Source organism: Narcine bancroftii, chromosome 1, assembly GCF_036971445.1.
Source record: "Narcine bancroftii isolate sNarBan1 chromosome 1, sNarBan1.hap1, whole genome shotgun sequence".
Classification (NCBI taxonomy): domain Eukaryota; kingdom Metazoa; phylum Chordata; class Chondrichthyes; order Torpediniformes; family Narcinidae; genus Narcine; species Narcine bancroftii.
In genome coordinates this window covers 160,991,517-161,008,814 of record NC_091469.1, presented here as the reverse complement: position 1 = coordinate 161,008,814, position 17,298 = coordinate 160,991,517, and the positions used below count along the sequence as shown (strand labels likewise).

General features: G+C 44.3%; 1 protein-coding gene across 10 annotated transcripts in view; it reads right to left on the bottom strand.

Annotated features, from left to right (window-relative positions):
- The window catches only part of lifra (LIF receptor subunit alpha a), a 280,918-nt gene that overhangs the window by 153,500 nt on the left and 110,120 nt on the right, over nucleotides 1–17,298 (bottom strand). Inside the window, exon 2 of one of the 10 annotated variants that reach the window (XM_069883814.1) lies at nucleotides 9,672–10,419. The exons of the other annotated variants lie outside the window; for them this stretch is intronic. The gene's annotated coding sequence lies outside the window, so the exon portion shown is untranslated. The remainder of the gene's footprint in view (nucleotides 1–9,671; nucleotides 10,420–17,298) is intronic. 10 annotated transcript variants of the gene reach the window in all.

The following is a 17,298-nucleotide window of genomic DNA, read 5'->3' as shown; positions in this document are numbered from 1 at the left end:
TCAGCGCCCTCCAGCGCGGTTCTCAGCTGGGAGTATGAGTGCTGCCCAGCAGCCTGCAATAAACTAGTCTGCTCACTGAGCTCAACCCGTCTGGCTGTGTGTGTTCTTGCAGGAGCCGTGTAGCCGCCGCTACACTACCCTGAATCTTGAGGCTATGTCCCCAAGTTAATGGCAGAAAAATCCAATCAGTTATCAACCATGTTCCTCTCAAATTCGTGGATATTAAAGGGTGCCTGATCTTCCCCTCACCCCTCCCCCATGTCAGGAAAATTAATTAGGACATATTTAAGAATGTCAGCAGGTGGCTTTCTTCATGGTTTGACTGGCTGAAGCAGAGAATCATTTAATGGCTTGAAAAGCTTCATACAGTCACCTTCACGCTTATTCTAAACAGTTCTTTGTTGCTCAAATATTCTTTGGTGGACAGAGGTAATTCTCTAGGTTTCAATATGACAACCAGTATCATTTAATGCACACAAAATATCCATCAAGGGCTATCTGTAATTTATTTACCATGTGATAATAATGCCCAATGAAAGAATATGCAAAAAAACAAGTTATTTTTGGTAAGGTTGGTCACTGTTACTTTTTATGGTTCAAGGCAAATCATAAAATCAATTCAAGTGTGTCACGGTTGGCGTACCAACTAGTGTGATGTTATCACACTGCCAGCGACCCAGGTTCAAATCCAACGCTGTCTGTAAAGTGTTTGAAAGTTCTCCCCATGACCTGTGTGGGTTTCCTCTGGGTGTTCTGCTTTCCCTCTCCTTTCAGTAGGAAAATTTGTGTATTTGGGTGGCACAGGCTCGTGGGCCGGAAGGGCCTGTTCTCATTCTGTGTCTAAATTTAAATTAAATAATTTTAAATCATTCTTACGGGTGCTAACTGAAATATTGCATTGCCAAAGTATAAAATTTGCTCCAGTTTCCATAGAAGATAGGAGCAGGAGTAGGTCATTCGATCCTTCGAGCCTGCTCTGCCATTCAATGAGATCATGGCTGATCTTAAAGTTCAGTACCCCGTCCCCTCCTTCTCTCCGTAACCTTTAATACCCTTATACTGAACAACAATTTAAATACCTTCCAATAAAATTAATACTAACAATAATCCATCTACCTCCACGCCATTCTCTCTACGAAAGGAGTGCCATCATCTTCTGGATCAGCCAAGACTGGAAAAATGGCATTCAAACGTACAGAGCAAAGAGGATTTACAGCCTATGAGGAAACAACTTTTATAGGACAGTATTCTGTAGCTACTTTAACATATAACATAGAACACAATACAGGCCCTCAATGTTGTGCCGACCCATATATTCCTTAAAAAAGTCCTAAACCCACTCTACCCCATAACCCTTCATTTTCTTTTCATCCATATGCCTGTCTAAGTCTGTTAAATGCCACTAATGTTTCAGCTTCCACCACCATCTCTGGCAAGGCATTCCAGGCACACACAATCCCTTCACTTTAAAAAAAACTAGTTAATAAATGAGTTACTGGGGGGCATTGTTATCTGTAACTGCTGTAACATTTAATAAACCAAAGCCACCACCAGAGAGAAATAGAAAGTTACATAAAATTTCAACAGCTACAAAAAGCAGCTTTTTCAACTCTTTCATCAAGGTCACCAAGGCTAATTGCCATCACAATAATATATGAACAGCAGTAGAGGTCGCCAGGCCCTTCAAGCTTACCCATCCCACCATTCAACATGAACATGGTTTGACAGCTGAACCATGTGGCCTCAAACTTCTGCACCTGCTCCTCGCAACTTTCAAATATTATCCAACTCCACCTTAAATATATCGAATGATCTGGCCTCCAGGACACTTGGGCAGAGACAAAGATACACTATCCTCTGAGCAAAGACATAGAGTAAGTTTAAATTTTAAATTTAGACATACAGCATGGTAATAGGCCATTTTGGCCCACAAGTCCGTGCCACCCAATTAACATCACAAATGGTCCCGGGGAAAACCCACACAGACACAGGGAGAATGTACAAAATCCTTAGAGACAGCGCAGGATTCAAACCCAGGTCCCGATTGTTGGCGCTGTAAAGGTGGCATGCTAACTGCTATGCTGCCCCAACTTGTCCAGCTTCTACCACTCACCTAAACACGTGTCCTCTAGTGCCTGATGCTTTTACCCTAATTATCCAGTTCACCTTGAATCCAATGTTTCTTAAATGTATGGGATGAGCTTATCACGTGGTACCTCGTGGACAATGTCAGTGATCCTGACTTGGAATCTCCTCAAAAAAAATCCTTCAATTAAATTAGCGAAGCATGAGTTTTGCTGAACAAAGCTATGCTGACTGTCCCTGATCAACACACAACCCCTCCCCCACCTTTCCAATTAAATCTAATTGCTTGGGATTTTCTCCAATAATTTCCCTACCACTGAAGCAACACTCACTAGCCTACAGTTGCCTGGCCTATCCACGCTGCCTTTCTTAAATCTTCTTCCTTCTTTGGCTTGGCTTCGCGGACGAAGATTTATGGAGGGGGTAAATGTCCACATCAGCTGCAGGCTCGTTTGTGGCTGACAAGTCCGATGTGGGACAGGCAGACATGGTTGCAGCGGTTGCAAGGGAAAATTGGTTGGTTGGGGTTGGGTGTTGGGGTTTTCCTCCTTTGTCTTTTGTCAGTGAGGTGGGCTCTGCGATCTTCTTCAAAGGAGGTTGCTGCCCGCCGAACTGTGAGGCGCCAAGATGCACGGTTTAAGGCGATATCAGCCCACTGGCGGGCCTGTCAATGTGGCAGGCACCAAGAGATTTCTTTAGGCAGTCCTTGTACCTCTTCTTTGGTGCACCTCTGTCTTGGTGGCCAGTGGAGAGCTCGCCATATAACACGATCTTGGGAAGGCGATGGTCCTCCATTCTGGAGACGTGACCTACCCAGCGCAGCTGGATCTTCAGCAGCGTGGACTCGATTCTGTCGGCCTCTGCCATCTCGAGTACTTCGATGTTAGGGATGAAGTCGCTCCAATGAATGTTGAGGATGGAGCAGAGACAACACTGGTGGAAGCGCTCTAGGAGCCGTAGGTGATGCCGGTAGAGGACCCATGATTCGGAGCCGAACAGGAGTGTGGGTATGACAACGGCTCTGTATACGCTTATCTTTGTGAGGTTTTTCAGTTGGTTGTTTTTCCAGACTCTATTGTGTAGTCTTCCAAAAGCACTATTTGCCTTGGCAAGTCTGTTGTCTATCTCGTTGTCGATCCTTGCATCTGATGTAATGGTGCAGCGAAGATAGGTAAACTGGTTGACCGTTTTGAGTTTTGTGTGCCCGATGGAGATGTGGGGGGGCTGGTAGTCATGGTGGGGAGCTGGCTGATGGAGGACCTCAGTTTTCTTCAGGCTGACTTCCAGGCCAAACATTTTGGCAGTTTCCGCAAATCAGGACGTCAAGCGCTGAAGAGCTGGCACTAAATGGGCAACTAAAGCGGCATCGTCTGCAAAGAGTAGTTCACGGACAAGTTTCTCTTGTGTCTTGGTGTGAGCTTGCAGGCGCCTCAGATTGAAGAGACTGCCATCCGTGCGGTATCGGATGTAAACAGCATCTTCATTGTTGAGGTCTTTCATGGCTTGGTTCAGCATCATGCTGAAGAAGATTGAAAAGAGGGTTGGTGCGAGAACACAGCCTTGCTTCACGCCATTGTTAATGGAGAAGGGTTCAGAGAGCTCATTGCTGTATCTGACCCGAACTTGTTGGTTTTCGTGCAGTTGGATAACCATGTTGAGGAACTTTGGGGGACATCCGATGCGCTCTAGTATTTGCCAAAGCCCTTTCCTGCTCACAGTGTCGAAGGCTTTGGTGAGGTCAACAAAGGTGATGTAGAGTCCTTTGTTTTGTTTTCTGCACTTTTCTTGGAGCTGTCTGAGGGCAAAGACCATGTCAGTAGTTCCTCTGTTTGCACTCACTAGCCTACAGTTGCCTGGCCTATCCATGCTGCCTTTCTTAAATAAAGAAACAATATTAGCTTCTGGTGATCTGTGGATAATGAAGATGCAAAAAATTCTGACAGGGACCAAGCTTCAGATTCAGATTTATTGTCAGAGTGCATTACTTGACATCACATACCACCCTGAGATTCTTTTTCTTGCGGGTGAGGCAGAATTACCACTTATTGATAGTGCAAAATAAAATGTACTCTACATACACATGTAAACAAATGAAGAACTGTATAGACATAATGAATGTAAACAAACTGATTGAGCAATAGAATTTTTTTTTTTAAATCAATAAAGTTCACATGTCAGAGTCCTCCAGTGAGCCCCTAATTGAGCTTGTCGTTGAGAAGTCTGAGGGTGGAGGGGGAGCAGCTGTTCCTGAACCTGTAGTGTGAGTCTTGTGGCAGCGATACCTCTTTCCTGATGGCAGGAGTGAGAAAAGAGTGTGTGCTGGGTGGTGTGGATCCTTGATGATCGCTGCTGCTCTCTGACAGCAGCATTCCCTGCAAATGCTCTCAGTGGTGAAGAGGGTTTACCCGTGATGTCCTGGGCTGTGTCCACTACTTTTTACAGGGCTTTATGCTCAGGGGTATAGGGGTCCCCATACCAAACAATGATCCAACTGGTGAGCATACTTTCCACCACACATCTGTAGAAATTTGCCAGGGTTTCTGGCATCATACCAAATCTCTACAAACTCCTAAGGAAGTAGAGGTGCTGAACCCATAAAACTCTTCAGCAGGACTGAGGAAAGTTAGTACAGAAACAATGTAAAGAGAACAGAGTGGGAAGGGGCTTAGCACAGGACTGGCAAACTAGGCAGAAGTGAAATATGAGGGTCAGAAGCATGAACTGGCAAATGCCACACAAAGGGAGAGAGAAGTAAGAAAAAAATTAAATATCATCCAAGGAGAGATCTTGATTCTGTCAAGGAGCGCCACATTTATGGTCTATGGTCTTCCTGCAGATTAAGTTTGGCTTCAGATTCCAGCATCTGCAGTCTCCATCATATTTGCTCCAATGAAGAGACCTTTCAGATATAGTTTCCCGAACTGTACTCTATACACTTAAAATATATGTAAGCTCTGACGGTGAACAGATCTGTATGTATGGAAGGTGGGGGGCAGAGGGAAGAGAGGGAGGGAGGGAGGGACTGTTTTGTCTGTTGTGTTTGTGAGAAGTTCAAATGAAGAGACCTTCCATTCAGGTGCCTCTGAGATGCCTTCCGAGACCTTCCATACAGGTGCCTCTGAGATGCCTTCTGAGACCTTCCATTCAGGTGCCTCTGAGATGCCTTCCGAGACCTTCCATACAGGTGCCTCTGAGATGCCTTCCGAGACCTTCCATTCAGGTGCCTCTGAGATGCCTTCCGAGACCTTCCATACAGGTGCCTCTGAGATGCCTTCCGAGACCTTCCATACAGGTGCCTCTGAGATGCCTTCCGAGACCTTCAATTCAAGTGCCTCTGAGATGCCTTCCGAGACCTTCCATACAGGTGCCTCTGAGATGCCTTCCGAGACCTTCCATTCAGGTGCCTCTGAGATGCCTTCCGAGACCTTCCATACAGGTGCCTCTGAGATGCCTTCCGAGACCTTCCATACAGGTGCCTCTGAGATGCCTTCCGAGACCTTCCATACAGGTGCCTCTGAGATGCCTTCCGAGACCTTGTAGGGACAGTGCATTTGTTCCAATCTAATCTACCACATACACATGAGGAAAATCAAAGTCACATTGGGTAACTACTTTCCAGAACACCTCCATTCAATCCATTGTGGCAACTCTAATTGGGGGCCACTTTATTCAAGTGAAAATACAATGCTGGAGGAACTCAGCAGGTCAAACCGTGTTCTTAATACAACAAAGATAAAATACATAATCGACATTTTGGGCTTGAAGTATGGAAAAATGTCGGCAGGCATCTGAATAAAAAGGTAAAGGTGGGGGAGGAGGCGTGCATGGAGGAGCATTGTCGCAAAGGTCGGAGGTAGTAGGTGGAGAAGGGAGGGAGAGCACAGCAGCAAGCAAGGGGAGGGAGGATGGCTAGGTGAATAGAGAGGGAAGGGGGTGGAGAGCTGAGGGAAGGAAGTGAGAAAGGAGAGCAGGTTAGCAGAAACTGGAAAAGTTAATGTTGATGCCATCCAGCTAGAGAGTGCGCAGACAGAAAATCAAGTGTTGTTTCTTGGTCTTGGTGGAATAGTACATGAGCATGGGAGTGGGACGCAGAACTGAAATGCCCACTGGGAGGTCCCTATCACTGGTGCGGAGAGAGTGAAGGTGCTCAGGGAAGCAATCTCCCGGTCTGCACCTAGTCTGTCCGATGTCGAGAAGGCCACAAAGGGAGCATTTGAAAGGCCTTTATTCAAATTTATTTCTTATTCTCACATGCAGCAAGATACAGTGAAAAGCTTTCTTGAGTGTTCCATTCAAAAGCTTGTGAAGAATTGTCATGCTCTGGAACCATCTTGCAAAAAGATTATTAAAACGCAAGTCCCTTCAGAGACAGTGAGTGGCCGTGAATCAGAGACGGTGAGTGGCCGTGAATCAGAGACGGTGAGTGGCCGTGAATCAGAGACGGTGAGTGGCCGTGAATCAGTGAGTGGCCGTGAATCATACCACCTCCACTAATGTAGCCACCTCCACCATTTCCATAACCACCATCATCAATAACTGATCATGTTGTTCCAGCACATTGTTCAGCCTGCAGAATTTGAGCTGGAGCACTGGGTCCAGTTGCCTGCTCCCCGTGTTAGAGCCCAGAGGGCTCCAAAACCCAGCAGTACAGATATTCACCAAGACAAATGGTTAAACAAAAGTTGTCTTTAATTATTTTTAAATATGAAAACAGAATCACACTTTAACTTATCACTATTGACTTAACTAACCTAACTTAACCCCCTTCTAATTCTTAGCGCACGTGTGTGTAAGTTCAGAAAAGTTCTTGGTTTTGCTGTCCAATCTCACTTCTCATTCCTCCAAGTTCACTGGTTGCAGGGAATTCTTATACTGTGCACAGAATTTAACATTTAAAAAATTCACCAGGCTTTGGTGCTTGAAAGGTAAATAGTTACCACTCAGGAAGGTTCTTGTCGGTTTTCAGAGAGAGTTTTGTTGTTCCAGGACATCCACAACTGATGTACTTCCATCAGCCACTTCAGTGTCTTGTTGATGAAACTTGCCTCTTCAGGGTTCTCCTGATGATAACCTCTTTCTTTCAGGTCACCACAGAGTTCCTTTTCATTTCCCTTATTCCAAGTGATGCATTAGGCAGCCAGTCCTCTCCTCTCGTGTGGACCATAAGAGCTTTGACCAGGCTGCACTAAGCACTCACAACCCGTCTTCCAAATGGGGTTTTCCACAAGCTTGCCAGCTTGTCCTGTTCCAGTCCTAGCTGCTGCTGCTGACTGTAACACACTAGAACTGTTCTCTGAGGCTCTCTCTCTCTGAGAGAAAGCCTGTTTTTCTCTCTCTGCTTGCAAAACCACATGACCCTCCTAGAACAGCTAGTTCCCCTCCACACAGAATGTGGCTCCAACAAGATCTTTCATCTGTGCCTTTTCATAAATAAAAATCCATTAGTGAAGTCTCTTGGACACTCTCCAATGCTTTTGCAAAGACCATTGGCCCTAACATGTCCAGCATGAGAAGAGCTCGAGTATTTTAAATAAGATCTGTTTTAAAGTGTTTGTCTGTGACCTACACTAAAAACTCCGCCCCAATTTATCTCCCAAAAACATATCTATATTCTGTCACATCCGTCACACCTTGCCAACCCCTGGTCCCGAAGCCGGTAATGCACGCAGCCTGGCAAGAGGCCATTGGCCACTGAGTCTGAGCCCGAGGTGGAGTCCACTTCATCCAGCTGCTTTCGCTCTGCAAATTCATCTGCCCACATGGGACTAACAGAAGCCACGTCATTTTCAAAATGGCTCTTTACAGCTGTGACTCTTGACAAGCAGCTCTGATGGAAATAATCAAACATTCCTGCTCAGAACTCCTAAAGTCAAACAAAAAATGAGGAACATAAAATCAAACTTACCCGACCACATGGAAGTCCTAAAGATCACTTGAAATCAGTAGAATCAGTGGAATCTGTAGAATCAGCAATCTCCGTCGTGCTGAGGAACATCAAAACAGCTCTCGCAATACAATAACAACGTCCGCATAGCCTTTAAACGGCTCAAGCAGGTACAACAACTCGCAGTTTTAAACAGTTCCAGCAGGTACAACAACCACTCCTGCAGTGGGTACAACAACCACTCCTGCAGCAGACCCACGAGCCATATAAAGACCCAACCATATGGACGCAAAGGGGGTCAAGCTGAGACGCCAGGACCTGAGGCTTCCGCTCCCGACCATCCTCCTGGCCGAGGTACAGTCCTTGGAGCACAAACTTGATGAACTCCAAGCCAGACTTCAACATCAGAGAGACATCAGGGAGTGCTGCGTGATGTGCTCTACAGAAACATGGCTAAAAGCGGACATTCCAGACACAGCACTGCAGCCCAAGGGCTACACCCTCCATCATGCTGACCCAACACCAAAGTCTGAAAAACCAGGGGAGGCGGTGTTTGTGTCATCATCAATTCATCAAATGTGATGGTTACGTCCCAGTCCTGCTTCCCCAACCTGGAACATCCAGCGATCAATTGTCGCCCATTCTACCTGCTGAGGGAGTTCACCTCCATCATCCTGGTCGTAGTGTACATTCTTCCCCAGGCTATGTCAGACTGGCATTGTGATGAACAGCCATGAGACACCACATCCGGAAGAAGTCTCTGACAAACTACCACCAACACGTCACACGTGAGACCAGGGGAACCAAAACTCTTTACCACTGCAAAACCACCATGAAAAACACATACCAAGCCATATTGCTACCGCACTTCGGCTGTACTTCTACTCCTAGCCTACAAGCAGAGACTGAAGACCATAGCACCAGTTGTGAAGACAACGAAGGTGTGGTCGAGGGAGGAGGCGGAGCGTCTGCTTTGAATCAATGGACTGGAATGTATTCAGGAACTCATCCATAGACTTGAATGAATACGCCACAGGTGTCACCAACTTCATCTTGACCTGTGTGGATGAGTGTGTGTGCCCATGAGCAAATACCGGGTGTTCCCCAACAAGAAACTCTGGCTGAATCAGAGAATCCACAACCTGCTGAGGATGAGCACAAAAGCATTTTAAGGCCGGGGATTGAGATCTTTACAAGAAGTCCAGGTAAGACCTGCGGAAGGTCATCTCCAAAGCAAAGTGGCAATTTTGGAAAAAAATAGAGACAGAGACAGATCCATGCCAGCTATGGCAGGGACTGCAAACAATTACAGCCCAAAGCAAAGGCAAACACTATATATGCCTGTGATGCTCTACTACCCTTCTATGCCCACTGTGAGAAGAAGAACCAAACAAAGCTGAGGACCCTGTGGTATTTTTTCTCTAGGGCGACTTCAGAACATCATTCAAGAGGGTGAACCCTCACAAGGCAACAGGCCCTGACGTTGTACCTGACAGGTTACTGAAAATCTGCACCAACTAACTAGCCAGAGTGTTCGCAGACATTTTCAACCACTCATTGTGGCAGTCAGAGATTCCCACCACCTTCATAAGGGCATCAGTTATCCCAGTACCCAAGCCTCAATGACTACCGCCCAATAGCACTAACTTCTACTGTGATGAAATGCTCTGAAAGGCTGGCCATGGCCAAAATTAACACGTACCTAAGTGAAGATTGGGATCCACAGCAGATGCAATATCATTGGCTCTCCACTCAGCTCTCGATCACTACATAAACAGCAATTCATACATACAGATGCTCTTCATAGACTATAGCTCGGCCTTCAATACCATTATTCCCTCAAGATGCTACAAACTCTCGGCCTCTGTAAGCCCCTCTGTGACTGGATCCTTGACTTTCTCATTGGAAGACCACAGTCAGTATGAATTGGAAACAACGTCTCCTCCTCACTGATCATCAACACAGGAGTACCCCAAGGATGCGTGCTTAGTCCACTGCTCTACTCGTTATACACCCACGACTGTGTGGCCAGGCACAATTCCAATGCCATCGACAAGTTTATCGATGATACCACGGTCATCGGCAGAATCACTAACAGTAATGAGGAAGCGCCCAGGAGGGAGATAGATCAGCTTGTTGAATGGTGTAAAGACAACAACCTTGCACTCAAAGTCAGAAAAACCAGAGAGATGATTGTGGACTTCAGGAGGAATTCCAGGGGAACATGACCCAGTCTTCATCGAGAGCTCAGTAGTGGAGAAGGTCAAGAACTTCAAATTCCTGGGTGTCATCATCTCGAAGGATCTGTCCTGGAGCCTCCATGTTAATCCAATCACAAAGAAGGGTTGCCAGCAGCTACACTTTGTGAGGAGATTCAGTACATCACCGAAGACTCTTGTAAACTTCTACAGGTGTGATGTGCAGAGCATTCTGGCTGGTTGCATCACTGCCTAGGATGGAGACACCAACTCTTAGCACAGGAATAAACTGCAGAGGGTTGTTAACTCGGCCTGCGACATCACAGGCACCAAACTTCACTCCATTGAGGACATCTACATGAGGCGGTGTCTTAAAAAAGTAGCCTCTATCCTCAAGGACCCCCACCACCCAGCCCATGCCCTCTTCACTCTGCTACCATTGGGGAAAAGGTAAAGGAGCCTGAAGTCGAGCATTCGGTGACACAAGGACAGCTTCTTCCCCACTGCCATCAGATTCCAGAATAATCAATGAACCAGAGACACGGCCTCACTTTTCATGCACTAATATTCTTATTATTATTTTACATTTTATAGTAATGTCATAAAAATGGTTATAATATGTGTGTTTACACTATGACGCTGTCGCAAAACACCACATTTTGTGACTTGTTCGTGACAATAAATCCTGAATCAGATTTTGAGTAGCAGCATTCTTTCAACTTGACTTTGCTGACCTGGGCTGCGGTTGTAGATTTTTATCCTCCTCAGACCTCAGAATCCTGTTTATTGTGATCTGCTGTCTCAAGAAACGTTTTACAAACAATCCCCTATTCCAAACTAACAGTCTGTGATCTCATGTTCAACACAGCAACAAAGGATTAGGCCAAGTATCAAATAATGACAAGATGGAATTGAGGAGAGAGACTGCAAGATTCGCTGCATGGTGCAAACACAAGTGCTTGGTTTGTGATGAAAACCCTCTCTGGCATCAACCTATCACTTCCCTCCCTCACAGCCCATAATCCTCCATTTTTCTACATCCTTTTCTTTTGTCCCAATTGTGTCAGCCTTTAACACAATCGGGACAAAAATCGGAAAGCCTCTGAAAAAACCCACCTCTGACATCTCTGCAAACCTTTCTTCCACTCATCTTAATGGATATCCTCTGGTACTGGTCATTGCCACCATGGGGAAAAGGTGCTGTCTGTCCACTGATCCATGTACACCTCTATTAAGTCACCTCTCACCCTCCATTGTTCCAAAGCAAGGTCGGGCAAATCTTTCATAAGAACATTTCTCCAATACGGGCAGCATCCTGGTAAATCTCTTCTGCGCCCTCTCTAAAACTTCCACATCCATCCTAAAATGACGCAACCAGAACTGAACGTAATGCTCTTAGTGTGGTCTAACCAGGTTTTTATTGAACTGAAGACCAGTATGTCATACATCTTATCCAGTTCTTATCTTACATGCGATCCTAAGGCTTCTACGGACTCAGACCCTAAGATCACTCTCTTCTGCCACACTGCCAAGGATCTTGCCATTAATCTTATTAACCTCTCTCAACATCATCAAGATGAAGGAGATGATCACTGACTTCAGGAAAGGGACCAGAGTCCACACCCCTATCCACATTCATGAAATGTACTGGGGTTATAGGTTAATTGGGTGGCATGAAATCATGGGCCAAAATATCCTGTTACTGTGCTGTGTGTCAAAACAAATAGTGTTGGTGAAAACAATAGACAGCTTCAACCTCTCAGGAATAAATATGTTCAGTGACCTAACCTGTGAGAAGAACAATGAGGTAATGATCCTCAGAGCCTCTATTTTCTTGAAAGATGAAGAAAATTCTTCGTAGCCCCTGTCCCTGAACATCTTCAAGTGCGCAATCATATGCATACTTGTTAGATGTGTCAGAGTGAATGGGAATTGATCTACTCAAAATACGCTAATGTCACACATGCAGTTGAGAACATAATGGAAACTTCCCTGTCTTCTACCTACATCTCCCACTGCCCAGAAAAGGCAACCAACATGCTAACACAACCCTCCGCTAACGGGAAGAAGGCTTAAGAGCGTGAAAGCATGCACCAACAAACTTAGACAGTTTCTTCCCAATACCCATCAGGCTCCTGAATGAACCCACCCCCCCCCCCCCAAATCATGTTGACTTTGCTTGGTACCAATTGAAATTTTTGCTTCATTGCAATCATATGCTCTATAAATTATGTCTTTTATACAGCCATACTGACGTTAGAGAGAAAACTGTAGGTGTTTTGTGATGTATACATTTAGTTCCACATCCAGCCTTTTGTACTCCTCTAATGTTTACATCTTTATTTAATCAGTATGTTCTGAAATTGCCACTGAAATTGCTTCCACCTATCCACCAGAAAAGCAGAAATCAAACCACCCTCTGTGTAAAAAAATACTCAATTTCCCCACCCCTTGGTTTATATTAGCTAATACCCTTTGAGCAATTTCTACTTTTACCAGGCTTTCTCATAGGAACGTTAACCCAAAACCTCACTCCTTAAAGTAATAAATCATAACCACCAGTTTTCTCGTTAAAATCATCCGTGAGTATCGCGAACTTCATGGAACAAACACGAACAAATACCCATCCATACCATCAAGATACCCCAGTGGAAAGCCACACCGTGACAGCGCGTTACAAAAGAAACTATGTAGGGTTTATTTTTTAACTTAAAATAAACACATGGTCTTTCCAAAAATACTTCCACTGTACTGTATTACAGGGCATAATAACAAAGGTACGCTGTGTCACGGAGCAAGAAAATAATACCCTGACTCCAACTTTCAAGGCAAAACCGTGGGAGCAGGAAATGAGAAAGTCACCCCAGAAAGCACTTACCGATCATCAGGCTTGGCTTTTAAAGTGAGAGGCACTGGTCGACCAATGCACAATTTGCAGCTATCGTGATAAACAGAACTCGATTACTGAAATTCTAATCACTGTTGCGAGACAACTTCTGGAATACCCATCTTCATTCCAAGCAAATCTGGGCATTTGTTCTTCACAATTTCAAATGTAGTGGCCAATTAACCAAGTTTATGCGGATTGCTCTTTCACAAAGCCTAAAACTACTGTAATGGACGGATTTGCGTTACAAATGGATTCTATTAATGCAGCAGTCGATAATACTCTCAACATGACTTCTCTCTTCCCACCTCTGGGGAGGATCAGTTGGCAACACGTAACAACTGATTCAATGCAACCCTCACCAAAATAGGAATTAAAAGGAATGCTGGTTTTCTCTAATAGACTTCAGCTCCCCGTTTCAGAAAAAGTGCGAAATATCTAATTGCACAAGCAGGAAAAAAAGACATCAAATTAGAATGCAACTGTTTCAATATTCAATAACTGAATAATCACATAATTCGCTAGAAAACTTTGCATGAATATTGCCTTAATTAGGACCCCCATTTTTTAAGCTATTAAGAGAGACAGGATGGATTGGTGGGGCTTTTTTTCTCTGCAGGCTGAAGCAAATAAAAGGCAAATGTGATGTTGGCGTTCATTTCAAAAGAAATGGAATACAAGAGCAGGGATGTGATGTTGAGGCTCCAAAAGGCACCGGTGAGACCTCACTTGGAGAATTGTGAGCAGTTTTGGGTTCCTCATTTAAGAAAGGATTTGCTGACCATAGAGAGAGTTCAAAGGAGGTTCACTAGGATGATTCCTGGATTGAAAGGGTTATCATACAAGGAGCGTTTGATGACTCTTGGTCTGTATTCGTTGGAAGTGAGGAGAATGAGGGGAGTGCACATTGAAACATTTTGACTTTTGAAAAGTATGGGCAGAGTAGATTGTGGGCAAAGGTTGTTGCTCATGGTGGGAGAGTCTAGGACAAGAGGGCACAACCTCAGGATTGAAGAGAACAGAGATTTCTTCAGCCAAAGGGTGGCAAATCTGTGGAATTTGTTGCCACAGGCTAAATCATTGGGTTTATTTAATGCAGATATTAATAAGTTCTTGATAAGCCAGGACATCAAAGGTTATGGGGAGAAGACCAAGCAGTGGGGCTGAGTGGGAAAATGGATTAGCGCAAGATTAAATGGTGGGGTAGTCTCAATGGGCTGAATAGCCTATTTCTGTCTTATTGTACACTTCAGGAAGAATTATTCCATCCTATCCAGCCTCTTCTTATAATTCAAGCCTACCAGTTTAATCAACATTCTCATGAATCTTTTCTGCACCTTTTCCAACTTCATGATATTCTTCTTTCTGAAAGTGGTGTCACAAGTGGACAGGGTTGTAAAGAGAGCTTTTGGCATATTGGCCTTCATAAATCAAAAAAATGAGTAAAGGAGTTGGGATGTTATGGTAAAGTTGTATAAGACAATGGTGAGGCCAAATTTGGAGTATGTGTGCAGTTTTGGTCATCTAACTACAGGAAATATATCAATAATGTTGAAAGAGTGCAGAGAAGATTTACAAGTTTGTTGTCCAGACTTCAGGAACAGTTACAGGGAAAGATTAAACAGGTGAGGACATTTTTTCTCTGGAGCGTAGAAGAATGAGGGGAGATTTGATAAGAGATATTTAAAATTATGAAGGGGATGGATGGCGTAAATATAGAGGGTAGGTGAGATACAAACCAGAAAACATGAGTTAAGGGTGAATGGGGAAAAGTTTAGGGGGAAGTGAGGGAGAACTTTACAAAGAGAATGGTGGGAGTGTGAAATGAGTTGACAGCTGAGGTGGTGAATGTGGGCTCAATTTTAACATTTAAGAAGAATTTAGTCAGGAATATGGATGGGAAGGGTGTGAAAGGCGTGTGAATATGGATGGGAGGGGTGTGAATTTGGACAGGAATATGGATGGGAGGGGTGTGAAAGGCTATGACTGGGTGTAGGTTAGTGAGACAGACGAGAAGAACAGAAGGCCCTGTTTCTTTGCTGTAATGTTCTATGGATCTTATAAACATGTGACCTAAATATCACCCAATATTCCAAGTGCAAAATTCTTCAGTTGTTCCATTACACCTTTTTTGTCCTTGATACACAAACTAATGAAGGCAAACATATCAACACCATTTTCACCACCCTGTCTACAATTGTCCCCTTTCATGGAACTATGCACCTGTATCCCCAAATCTTTGTTCTACTAAGCTCCCTAGGGACTAACCATTTACCTTAAAGGCCTTGGCCTGGTTTAACCTACCTTGCACTTGGTCAGAGTTAAGTACCACCTCCCAACCCTTGGCCCATTTCCCCAGTTCCACCTGCAACCTTCTTCATTGTTCACAATAACACCAATGTTGGTAAATTTAGATGTACAGCACAGTAACACTCCCTTCAAGCCCATGAGCCTGTGCCACCCAATTAACCTACAAATTGGGTATATTTTGTAGGATGGGAGGAAACTTGAGCATCCAGAGGAAACCCAGGGAGGCATGGGAAGAACATACAAACCTCCTTATTGACAGCACTAGTTTCAAACCAGGGTCACAGACACTGTTATAGCATTACACTAAATTTTCCTTTGCAGTTATCTTTCAGGTCAACTGCTATTGGAATTTGATATTGGTTACAACTGTATAAATTAGATCTGGTCATTTTTTTTCCTTCTTTATGATCTGTGAAAGATATCAGTATTTCCTGGTAATAAGTGATGAATAATTTAATATGGTCCTGAAATATCAGAGTGAAGACCACTAATTGGGCTGTAATAATGCCTTAATGGACTAATAGCAACAAGAGTCCTGTCAGGATCCTCACACATAAAAGCAAATTGATGCAAATTGCAACTTATTAAGTTCATAGTTTATTTAAGAACGCGTCCTAGAGTGAAAGCATGGCAAAGGCCCAACTAAACGTTCATATGGCAGATCCTCAACTTCACCTCTGTGATTTATTAGTCCACTTAGAAAAAGACATTCTCCTTTGACAAACACAGACACAAAAATCAGATGGAAATGGCCCATTGGGTCGTCCAAGCCAACCAGGATGTCGCATTTGCCTGTGATCAGCCCTTGTCCCTCCAAATCATTCCTGTCCAAAATCAGTTTAAATGTCTATATCTTATTCCGGAAACTCATTCTATATGCCTGCCAGCTCTGTGTTAAAAAGTTGTCCCTTGGGTCACTTTAAAATCTTTACCCTCTTACTTTAACCAATGACCCCTAGTTTTTGACTCCCCTACCCTGGGAAAAAGACTGTGACCGCTCACCTTATCTAGGCCCCAAGATGACGCAATGCACAAAGATGTGCACAAAGTTTGACTTCAGTTTGGTCCAACGTTTTGTCTCAACCCAAGTCCAACTCATGTACAAATCACTAATATGCCTTCACCTTAATGAAAAGGACAGGACAAACTGTGAATGCACGAGATGTAAAGACAAATGCAGCCCTGGGTCAAATGTCAACAGAAAACCATCCACTGCCCCAATAGACACAATACTGTATTTGGATGCACATTTAATTTCTCCTGCACTGTTCGTCATTTTATCATGTTTAAAAAAAATGCTGTATCAAAAACAGGGCAGAGGAATAAACCAGAACAGACAAAAGTGAAGCAAATATGGTGAAATCAGACCATGCAATATTAATGACAAATGTTGGTGTCCAAAATACTGGAGAAGATGAGTCAGAATACAGAAAGGGATCTGGAATCTGGTTGGGTGATGTCAGAACATTGATCTTGTTCTCGGTCAGGAAGGGGAGTCTGAGTGACCATACACTGTCAACAATGGTGGAGAGGGTTGAGACCTTCAGGTTCCTGGGAGTCTATGTTTCAGAAAACCTCTCCTGGAGCTAGCAAATCAAGACAACTTTAAAGAACGCACATCAATGCTCGATATGCAAAGATGTATTAAGGAGGAAAGGTGTGTAGTCAGGAGGCAGATAGAACTACAGCAGAGCCCAAGGCATCAACATTTGTCAAGAGGCAGCAGCGTTGGATAAGGTGGGCTTCATACTCAGCCACGAAAGGCTTTGGGGAATTAGGATGAGGACAAGCAATGGAGAGCAGGTGGCCGGATATCTGGAAGGCTTCCTTCAGAGGTTTGGGTTGCCCATGGTTTGAACTGGAGTACATGTGGCTGCTAAGGCTGAGAGAGAGCTGGAGGCAAAACCACAGACACTCTGTTACTCTCATGGGAG